Raw genomic sequence first — 12,398 nt, 5'->3', positions numbered from 1 at the left:
GTATAGGCCAGCAGCTGCAGCTCCAATTGGACCCCTAACCTGGGAGATTCCATATGCTACGAGTGTGACCCTCAAAAAAAAATTTTTTTTAATTAGACTACATAAATATAAAAACCTTAAAATAATAATAAAAGAAATGTGAAAACATATGCATGGCAAAAACAGCACACTATTAGCAAAACCAAAAGATGAATGATCTGGAAGATAAAAAAATCTTTTTTCAATTCATATCATTGACTGAAGGGCTAATCTCCCTAATGAATGTATACCCTTAGAGAACAATAAGACTACATGCACCCGCATGTTCATTGCAGCACTATTCACAATAGCCAGGACATGGAAACAACCCAAATGTCCATCCACAGATGATTGGATTCAGAAGATGTGGTATATATACACAATGGAATACTACTCAGCCATAAAAAAGAATGACATAATGCCATTTGCAGCAACATGGATGGAACTAGAGAATCTCATACTGAGTGAAATGAGCCAGAAAGACAAAGACAAATACCATATGATATCACTTATAACTGGAATCTAATATCCAGCACAAATGAACATCTCCACAGAAAAGAAAATCATTGACTTGGAAAATAGACTTGTGGCTGCCTGTTGGGAGAGGGAGGGAGTGGGAGGGATCCGGAGCTTGGGCTTATCAGACACAATTTAGAATAGATTTACAAGGAGATCCTGCTGAGTAGCATTGAGAACTGTGTTTAGATACTCATGTTGCAACAGAACAAAAGGTGTGGGCAAAAGATGTATACATGTAAGGATAACTTGATCCCCTTGCTGTACAGTGGGAAAAAAATAAAAATAAATAAATAAATTAAGTTAAAAAATAAAGTGTTAATAAAACAGTCAAAAAAAAAAGACTAAAACTCAAGAGAAAAACGGGCGAAGGATATGATAATTTACAAAAGAGAAAATATTGATATGTGAAAAATATCCTAAAATAAGATAAAAGCCAATTAAAATCATGTTGAGGTAATATTTTTCACTTCTAGACTGAAAAAAATCTGATAACATTCCCTTGGCGAGGCCATGGAGGAAGAGGCTCTGTAATAAGGTGGTGGGGAGAGTAGTTAGTGCAGCCCTATACAAAAAAGCGATCTGCAATATTTATAAAAATTAGTAATGCATATGCTCTTTAACCTAGCAATTTCACTTCAGAAATACACTTGACTATGTACAAATGATGTATCTACAAAATTATTCATTGCAGCAATATTTGAAAACTACTGGAAATAACCTAAATATCCAAACAGGAATGATCACAAAGATCTGATACATCTGTCAATGGAATGTTACGTAGCTTTAACAAAAAAAAAATCAAAGAAGCTCTCTTATGTACTGATATATAAGAAGATTTCTACGTGTGGGGAAAAAAATGCAAAGTGCAGAACTTATGTTAGAATATGCCATCTTTTGTGCAAAGGAGAGGAGAACATATATTTGTTCTTGCCTGTAACCATATTTTTTAAACTTGAAAATTGTACAAGAAACAAAATTTTGAAGGGAGGAAAAGGAAAAGAGTGGAAATAAGATTTTAAGTTTGTTGTTGTTTTCATTTTTTTTTTATGGCCACACCCACAGCATATTAAAGTTCCAGGGCCAGGGACTGAATTTGAGCCACAGCTGCGAACTGCACCACAGCTGCAGCAATGCCAGATAGTTTAACTCACTGCATTGGGCTAGGGATCGAACCCACACTTCCACATCTGCTGAGCAGAAACTCTGCTTTTTAGTTTTTTAATAACATATCACTCTTGCTCCACATGGTAATGTTTATTCAATACTATTTAATTCTGTCATATCTATGAAAATTGACAAGTAGAGCCTCATTTTTTTTTTTTTTTTTTTTTTTGTCTTTTTAGCTATTTCTTGGGCCGCTCCCGCGGCATATGGAGGTTCCCAGGCTAGGGTCAAATCGGAGCTGCAGCCGCCGGCCTACGCCAGAGCCACAGCAACGCGAGATCCGAGCCGCGTTTGCAACCTACACCACAGCTCACGGCAACGCCGGATCGTTAACCCACTGAGCAAGGGCAGGGACCGAACCCGCAACCTCATGGTTCCTAGTCGGATTCGTTAACCACTGCGCCACAACAGGAACTCCTAGAGCCTCATTTAAAATGGAGTTAGGAGGTCAGAAAGGGGAACTCTTATGCCTTACTATTCCAAATAAGTTGCAGACTCAACAGAAAGAGAAGTATCAGAGTTCGCATTGTGGCTCAGTAGTAATGAACCCAACTAGAATCCATGAGGATGAGGGTTCAATCCCTGCCCCACTCAGTGGATTAAGGATCCGGCGTTGCCAGGAGCTGGGGTGTAGTTTGCAGACACTCAGATCTGGTGTTGCTGTGGCTGTGTCGTAGGCTGGCAGCTGCAGCTCTGATTCAACCCCTAGCCTGGGAATTTCCATATGCCATAGATGTGGCTCTAAAAAAGCAAAAGAAGAAAAAAAAGAAAGAAAGAAAAGAAAAGAAAGGGGAGTATCTTTACATCTCCAATAGGAAGAAGATTACAGCAGAAGCAAAGAAGAATTTTTCTTTGCCTGGCAAAAGCCAGCTAGTGAGATTATCACAACTCAGCCAAAGAAAAGCCACTATACTCCAAACTCCTAATTTCCTTCAATGGACCCTGTTTAACAGCCCCTTCCACCTCCCCCTTCTCTATAAAAAACAGTCCTCTCTTTTGTTCTTTGGACCTGCCTGTGATTGCATTCAGTGAACCCCAATTCTTTGCTGTTCCTGAATAAACTAATTTTGCTGATAAAATCATTGGTTGTTTTATTGCCTTAGGTCAGCAAAACAAGTCACAGACCACTAATGGTTCCAGCCTAAAATTTGAAAACTAGAAGTGCCATTCTCCAGTTGTCCATGGTATGGAAGCAACCCACATTTATTTGCCATGATTGGGCCCCATCTCTAGGCCCAGTGATCCAGGCAGTGATGTCTTCATGGATTCTTCTCTCACCTTGTATAGAAACCATAGACATATTCCAAATAAGTTGCAGACTCAACACTGAGCAAAGCCTATGTAAATGCATAATTACGTGTGTGTGGCTGAATAATTATTCAAGCTACAAAAGGAGTCTTTGTTTTTGTTTTGTTTTAGTTTGTTTTGGTTTTGATTTTGGTTTGTGGGGAGCACAACGTCACCGGAAGTGTAAGAGTAGAGACTGCCAGTGCGTCATAAAGAAATTTAGCTTTGGAACCATGGTTGGTCCAAGTGACCTTCACAGCCCCTTTTTAAAATTATTTTTATTGTAGTAAAAAATATATATAAAACACAAAACTTGCCATTTTAGCTATTTTTTAAGGTGTACAATTCATTGGCATTAATTACATTCATAACATTATGTAACCATCACCATTATTTCCAAATATTTTCACCATCCCAAATAGAAACTCTGTGTTCATTAAGCAATAACTCCCCATTTCCCTTGCTTATAACTCCTTGTAATTTCTAGTCTACTTTGTTTCTCAATGAATTTTCCTATTCTAGATATTCCATAATATTTGCCCTTTTGTAACTGGCTTATTTCACTTAGCTTATTTTCAAGGTTCATCCATGTTTCAGCATGTGTTAGGACTTCATTTTTTATGGCTAAATAATATTCAATTGTATGTATATACCACATTTTGTTTATCTATTCTTCTGTGGATGAACACTTGAATAGTTGCCACTTTTTGTCTACTATGAACAGTGCTGCTATGAATAGCAAAAATATAGGATTCAAAATTAACAGGATTTCCCAATGTGGCTCAGTGGTTAACAAACCCAACTAGTGACCATGAGGACACGGTTCAATCCCTGGCCCCTCCATCAGTGGGTTAAGGATCCAGCGTTGCCATGAGCTGTGGTGTAGGTTGAAGACACATCTCGGATCCCGAATTGCTATGGCTGTGGTGTAGGCTGGTGGCCACAGCTCTGATTCGACCCCTAGCCTGGGAACCTCAATATGCCACAGATGTGGCCCTAAAAAAAAAAAATTAATATAAAAATATTAGTTTTTTTCTTTTTCTTTTTTTGGCTATGCCCAAGGCATGCAAAAGTTCCAGGGCCAGGAATTGAACTTGTGCCACAGGAGTGACCTGGGCCACTGCAGTGACAATGCCAGATCCTTAACCCAGTGTGCCACAAGAGAACTCCTAGGTTTTTTCTATACACTAGTAATGAACAATCTGAAAAGAAAATTAGGAAAACAATTCTAACAGCAAAAAAAAAAAAAAAAAAAAAAAAGAATAAAATACTTAAAAAAATAAAGTTAACCAAGAAAGTGGAAGACTTGTGCACTGAAAATACAAAACATTACTTAAAAACAATTAAAGAAGTTAGAAATAAATAAAAGGGGAGTTCCCGTCGTGGCACAGTGGTTAACGAATCCGACTAAGAACCATGAGGTTGAGGGTTCGGTCCCTGCCCTTGCTCAGTGGGTTAACGATCCGGCATTGCCGCGAGCTGTGGTGTAGGTTGCAGACGCGGCTCGGATCCCGCGTTGCTGTGGCTCTGGTGTAGGCCGGTGGCTACAGCTCCGATTGGACCCCTAGCCTGGGAACCTCCATATGCCGCGGGAGCGGCCCAAGAAATAGCAACAATAACAACAACAACAACAACAACAAAAAGACAAAAGACAAAAAAAAAAAAAAAAAAAAAACCAAATAAATAAAAGGGTATTTCATGTTCATGGAGTAGAAGACTTAATATTGTTAAGATGTTAACACTACCCCAAATGATCTACTGATTCAGTGAAATCCCAATGGCATTTTTTTTTTCAGAAATAGAAAAAACTTATCCTACAATTCATATGCAATTGCAAGGAACTCCTGAAGAGTCAAAACAAGTTTGAATAAGACAAATTAGGGGGACTTTCACTTCCTGATTTCAAAATCTTCTACAAAGCTGCATTAGTCAAAACAGTGTGGCACTGGCATAAAGATAGACATATAGAACAATTGAATAAAATTGAGAATCCAGCAACAGACCCTTACATCTGTGGTCAACAGATTTCTGACAAAGATACTAAGACCATTCAATGGGTCTCTTCAACAAATGGTGACAGGAAAACTGGACATAAAATTACAAAAAAAAAAATGAAGTTGGACATTTATCTTACACCAAATGCAAAAATTAACTCAAAATGAATCAAAGATCTTGATGTAAAAGCTAAAGCTATAAACCTTTTAGAGGAAAACATAGAAGCAAATTTACATGACCTTAGACTTAGTGATGATTTCTTAAAAATGACACCAAAAGCATAGGCAATAACAACAAAAATAGATAAATAGGACTTTGTTCAAACTAGAAACCTTAGTATATCAAAGGAACACTATCGAGAGAGTGAAAAGACAATCCACAGATTAGAACATTTTTGCAAATCATATATCTGATAAGGGCTTAATGTCTAGCATATATGAAGAACACCTATAATTCAGTAACAAGAGGACAAACAGCCCAGTTCAAAAATGGGCAAAGGACTTGAACAGACATTTCTCTAAAGAAGATACACAAGCGGCCAACAGGCACATGAAAAGATGCTCGGCATCATTTGTCATTAGAAAATGCAAATCAGAACCACAGTGGGACGTCATTTCACACCAACTAGAATGGCTGCTGTAATCAAAATAATAGAAACTAACAAGTGTTAATGAGAATATAGAGAAATTGAAATCTTTACACAGTGGCTAGTAGGAATGTAAAATTGTGTAGCCACTGTATAAAAGTTTGGCCATTCCTCAAAAAGTTAAACACAGGATTACCATATGACCCAATAAATCTACTCCTTAGTATGGATCCCAAAGAATTGAAAGAAGGGGCTCACATAGATTCTCTGCTTTTCTGTGTATTTTAAATTTTACAATAATTTTAGGTTTATAGAAAATTTGTGCAGATAGTTTCCATATATCCCTTATCCAATTTCCCGTAATATTAGCAACCTACATTACCATTTGTTGTCACTTTTGTCAAAATCCAAAAACCAATACTGATACATACTATGAACTAAACTCCAGACTTTACTTAGATTTCAACAGTTTTTTGTTTTTTGTTTGTTTTTTTTTCTTTTTTAGGGCCACGTCCTTGGCATATAGAGGTTTCCAGGCTAGGGGTCACATCAGAGCTGTAACTGCCGGCCACAGCCACAGCCACAGCCACAGCCATAGCAAGAGAGGATCCAAGCCACATCTGCGACCTATACCACAGCTCATGACAACATAGATCCTCAATCAACTGAGCAGGGCCAGGGATCGAACCCACGTCCAAATGGATACTAGTTGGGTTAATTATCACCAAGCCAAGAAGAGAAATCCTAGATTTTAACAGGTTTTCTTTTTTTTTTTTTTTTTTTTTTGGTCTTTTGTCTTTTTTAGAGACGCACTCAACGCATGTGGAGGTTCCCAGGCTAGCAGTCTAATTGGAGCTACAGCTGCCAGTCTACACCAGAACCACAGCAATGGCAGATTTGAGCTCTGTCTGCGACCTATACCACAGGATCCTTAACCCACTGATCAAGGCCAAGGATTGAACCCGAAACCTCATGGTTCCTAGTTGGATTCGTTTCTGCTGTGCCACAATAGGAACTCCCTTAACAGGTTTTCTCCTCATGTCCTTCTTTGTCCCACGGTCCCAACCAAGATACCATATTGCATTTCATTCTCATGCCCCTTTGTCTCTTGGTCTATGACAGTTTCTCAAACTTCCCTTTTTTTTCATGATTGTGACAGTTTTGAGGCATCCTATTCAGATATTTTGTAGAATGTCCCTCAGTTTGGATTGTCTGATGTTTTTCTCATGATTAGACTGGGGTTATGGGGTTTGGGGGAAGGGGTGAGGTATCTTCTCATCACAGCATGTGAATATGACATATCCCAAGAGATGTTAAACCTGATCACTTGGTGTATTAACCTGCTAGGGAAGGTGTGACAAATACCACAGACTGGGCAGCTTAATAAGCAGAGACTTTCTCCCAGCTCTAGAAGTGGCAAGTTCAAGATCAACATGGCAGTAGGGTTGGTTTCTTCTAAGGATTCTCTCCCTGGCTTGTAGCTTGCTGCCTTTTCCTACTGTCTCTGCCTTGTTCCTCTTCTTGTCTGTGTCCTAATCTCATAATGACATCAGTCAGATTGGATCAAGAGTTCACCCATAAGACTCATTTAACCTTAATTATTACTTCTTTAAAGGTCCTATTTCCAAAGAGTACATTCTGAGTTACTGGAAGAATACAGCTTCAACATGTGAATTTTGGGGGTACCACAATTCAGGCCACACCACTTAGGGTAGTGTCTTCCAGATTTCCCTAACATAAAGTTAGTATTTTTCTTTTGCCATATTTTATTCTTTGGAAGTAAGTCACTAAGTCCAGACTACAAGGGGGGATGTGTGAAATTCTTTGATGAAAAACAATCAGACAAGCAAGTAGAAGCTTCCCACGCAAGTTCTTTCCATTTTCCCTGTGTCCATGCAATCTTCAAGATGTGGAAACTACATGATTCACCATCCCCACCCTGCACCCTGAAACCCAGAATGGTATGCTGGAAAGCCAGGGGCTCAGTAAACACACACTGAGCAAGTGACTGAATGAACCGGCCAGTGAGGGACCACGACAGGACACCTTGAGATTCTGGACTTCCTTTTGGGTCAAGAGTCTGGTTTAACCTGACATGCAAAGCTGGAAATATAACAAAATTAAAAGAAGATTTAGGAGGAGCTCCTGTCGTGGCGCAGCAGAAAAGAATCCGACTAGGAACCATGAGGTTGCGGATTTGATCCCTGGCCTTGCTCAGTGGGCTAAGGATCTGGCATTGCCATGAGCTGTGGTGTAGGTCTCAGATGAGGCTCGGATTTGCCATTGCTGTGGCTGTGGTGTAGGCCGGCAGCAACAGCTCCGATTAGTTCGCTAGCCTGGAAACCTCCATATGCCTCGGGTGCAGCCCTAAAAAAGACAAAAGACCAAAAAAAAAAAAAAAAAAAAAAATTTAGGAGAAGTTACCAAGAGTTGTAGTCTCTAGATTTAAGGAACACACAGGAAAAAAAAAAAAATGCTTGTTTTTTACAAAACTAGTTTAAAGTAGCAGTGAGACCTTTTCCAGGGCTCTAGATGGTAAATACATACCAGCACTGAGAGCAAATTCTGCCCTGCCCACACAATTTGCTTCCAGCTGGTCTGCAGTTCCTTCAGTTAGCAGGTGTTGGGTGGCAGTTCCTCTGGACTGGCCGGCTTCAAGTATTGGAACAAATGGGATCAATACCATTGCTCCCTGCTCAAGGGGGGCTGCAGTTTCACTGAACAGGTAAGCTAACAGACCTGAAAATATTATGGTTAAAATGATATGATACCTGGAAACTCATTCCTTACCCAAGTTTCTGGGTGTGAATCCTGGTTCTGTCACTTTCTACCTTGTGACCTTGGACAAATGGCTGAACTTCTCTGTGCTTAAATGTCCTCATCTATAAGTTGGGGATAGTAGTAGTATTTATCTCATAGAGTTGTCACGAGGAATAAGTGTGTTTATGTATAAGTAATGATTCCTGGGACATCGTATACACTAGTTATTATCATTATTCTTACCAGGTACTATGATGATCCCCCCGCCAAAAAAATCTAACATGTGATTCTTGCCTTGAGAAACTTACAGTCCATCAGGAAGTGCTATAAAAAAAAAAAAAAATACATGCTAGGAAGTTCCTTTTGTGGCTCAGTGGGTTAAGAACCCAACCGGTATCCACAAGGATATAGGGTCAATCCCTGGCCTCACTTAGTGGGTTAAGGATCCAGAGTTGCCCGAGCTTGTAGGTCACAATGTGGCTTAGATCTGGCATTGCTGTGGCTGTGGTGTAGGCTGGCAGCTGCAGCTCCAGTTCAACCCCTAGCCTGGGAACTTCTATAGGCTGCAAGTACGGCTGTAAAAAGAAAAAATAAAACATGCTAGTAGGTAAATTATGTGACTTTGGTAACGAGTGCCTTAGAAATTGAAAGAGGGTGAGGCTAGAGTGAACTGTAACAGTCAGAGCCAACTTCCTGGGGAAGGAATATTTGAGCTGCTATTTGAAACACAAAGGCAGATTTGGATGGGAGAGGGACTGCATTTTAACCATGGTACATTACCTATTATAACAACAACAAATTCAGTGGCTTGACACACAAAAATTATTTCTTTTTTTTTTAATTTTTATTTTCCCACTGTACAGCAAGGGGGTCAGGTTATCCTTACCAAAAATTATTTCTTGCTCTTGCAAATGGGCAGTGGGGTCAGTGATAATATAGAAGTGGTACTCTGCACCCAGGAGCCATTCAGGAACCCAGGGTCTTTCTACTCTGTGGCTCCCCATCCCCATGCAGTTCCACATGCCACCAGCAGAGAGAAGAAGAGAGACAGTGAAGGATGGTAACCGGCAGTTTGAATGGGCTGAGCCTGGAAGTGAAGCTTATTACTTAACCTTCATTCCGTGGCCAAGCCTAATCATGAGTGAGGCTGGAAAGTGTATCCCAGCTGTGGGACCAAGAGGAAAAGAAAGTGACCTTGGGGAATTCCCACTTGACTCAGTGTTAACAAACCTAACTAGTATCCATGAGGATGCCCGTTTGATCCCTGGCCTCAATCAGTGGGTTAAGGATCTGGAGTTGCTGTGGCTGTGGGGTAGGCAGGGAGCTGCATTCCCTATTGGACCCCTAGCCTGGGAACTTCCATATGCTAGTGGGTGTGTCCCTAAAAAGAAAAGAAAAAAAAAAAAAGGGAAAGAACTTGACCTTGGTGCACAAAGGAGCATTCCAGCCAGGAGTAAGAAATCCATCCTAATGCTTCATATTTTCATAACTAAAACTCTTAGCAGTGGGCCACTCACCCTCAACCTCTTCCAAGATCTAGACAAAGCATTATTATCATCATCACAATCAGTATCATCAGCATAATTTAGCTGCTTTATTGAGTTGGCACATAATCAATTTTGCTTTCTCCTTCCACTGCTTCAGCCTCCCCAGGGCAATCAAATTAGTCACCAGGATGCCATTGACACTGGTCATGGAGCAGAGGTCCTCCCTGTTTATGACCAGAGGCCTGAGTTAAAATGCCAGGGCCCAAGACTGAGATTTTTTTTAAAGGCTGCACCTATGGCATATGGAGGTTCCCAGGCTAGGGGTCCAATAGGAGCTGCAACTGCCTGCCTATGCCACAGCCACAGCAACACTGGACCGGAGCCACATCTGTGCCCTATGCCGCAGCTTGCCGCAATGCCAGATCCTTAAGCCACTGAGCGAGGCCAGGAATTGAACCTGAACCCTCACAGAGACTATGTCAGGTTCTTAACCTGATGAGCCACAATGGGAACTCTCTGAGGACTGAGATTTAGTTGCTGGACTGACCACAGTTCTCCAGAGAAGAGAAAGTACTCTTATGTTTCTTATATTTTGTGCTCCTCCTGCTACCTTGGACGAACCTCTGGGTGTGTTCCTCAGAAGGCTGGTGATAAAGCATAATTAGAAATGAGCCATTCCTCTAGGAGTTCCCATGGTTGCTCAGGGGTAACATCATGAGCTGTGGTGTAGGTCACAGATGCTGCTGGGATCTGTCGTTGCTGTGGCTGTGGTGTAGGCCAGGAGCTATATCTCCACTTCGACCCCTAGCCTGGGAACTTCCATATTCCATGGCTGTGGCCCTAAAAATTTAAACAAACAAACACACAAAATAGAAATGAGTCATTCCTCATGGACTGAGATGGTGGACGCCTCCCACTCCTCCACCCCCCAGCTCATCAGGACTTTGGATCTGAGGTCCACCCAGTCTAGCAATGCCTACCTCACACATGCCGATCCAGGGAGGATGAAGTACTCGGTCTGACCTGTTGATTCAGGCACTTCCTTGGCTTGTCAGAACCACAGTCCTTCAGGGAGCACTAATCCAATAGCCCCTTCCCTATACCTCCCACATCTTCTGAGTTGTATCTTCTTGCCTGTCAAGGAAGCCAAGTTTGATGTCATGTCTTCCAGAATGACATTCTGTTCTGGCCCTTGCTGGCCTCCTCTCTCTCCCAGCCTTAACTGCACTCAGACCTATGAGCTACCCACTGGTTCTCAATGGAGGATGGTTTTGCTCCCTAGGAGACATTTGGAAATATTTGGAGGCAATTTCATTGCACCACCAAGGGGGTCATAGAGCGGGTAGAGGCCAGGGATGTTGTTAAAAATCCCACAGTGCACAGGACAGCTCCCCTCAACTCCTAGTAAAGAATAATATAGTCTGAAGTGTCAATCATGCCAAGGTTGAGAAACTCTGCACTACCCGGATAGAATGTGTTCTCTGACAAGCACTCCTGTGCTGTGCATAGCTGTTTCCAAAGAGGCACTTAAGCCCTGCTTCTTCCCAGATGTTCCTTGGCCCTAGCACCTCGGATATCACAGAAATGAAAGGGGAAGGAAGGGCCCTTCAGATCCTGGGCTAGGGTGAGCAAGCGGTGGCGGGGGGGGGAAGCACTTTCCCTGAAAATCTCTAAAAATGGGGTGTATTATCCATTCTTGAGAGAGGGAAGGCGGAGCCGAGGATGGTTTGATAGTTGGTGTGGTGTCAGTTAGTGCTGTGAGCACTGGCCCTGGAGTCAGGTAGACTCAATTCAAATCTTGCCCCCATCCACCTACTTTAGCCACGTGACCTAAGAAAGTTTCTTTTTCTTTTCTTTTTTTTTTTTTTTTTGTCCTTTTAGAACTGCACCCGTGGCATATGGAAGTTCCCAGGCTAGGGTCTTATCGGAGTTACAGCTGCTGGCCTATGCCACAGCCACAGCCATGAGGGATCTGAGCCGTGTCTGTGACCTACACCACAGCTCACGGCAACACCAGATCTTTAATCCACTGAGCAAGGCCAGGGCTCGAACCTTGTCCTTGTGGATACTAGTCCGGTTCGCTACCACTGAGCCACAATGGGAACTCCAAGTTTCTTAACTCCTTTGGTTTTCATTTCCTTCTTGTGAAACGAGGATAAACACCACTAACTTGCAGGGCTTAGGTGAGGGTTGGGCAAGATGGCACATGCAAGAAACCCAGTACAGAGAAAATAGTCATAAAATGCCCGTTCTCTTTGAGACTGAGAACTATGACATTCTCTAAAGAGAAACTCAACCGCAGGCACCTATGCTCACAGCTATGCCGTTTTATACCGTTAATGGATAACTTGGCTGTTGTAGGCAAGATGGGATGATCAGGGTCACCAGGAAACAAGCCACTTCAGGCCACTCTATGATGTGTTGGCAGAACTGAAATGAACTACTCCCTGTTCTCTGTTTTAGTTGCTATGGTGCTACTAGCATAGCCTTGATCACGGGACAGAAATGGAACGAAACATAGGCTGTCCCATAGAGGCTTTTTCGGCTCAAATAAGAAACAGTTTTTTTTTTTTTTCTTTTTC

The sequence above is a fragment of the Sus scrofa genome, chromosome 15 (genome assembly GCF_000003025.6).
Source record: "Sus scrofa isolate TJ Tabasco breed Duroc chromosome 15, Sscrofa11.1, whole genome shotgun sequence".
NCBI classification, from domain to species: Eukaryota; Metazoa; Chordata; class Mammalia; order Artiodactyla; family Suidae; genus Sus; species Sus scrofa.
This window is presented reverse-complemented; position numbering follows the sequence as displayed.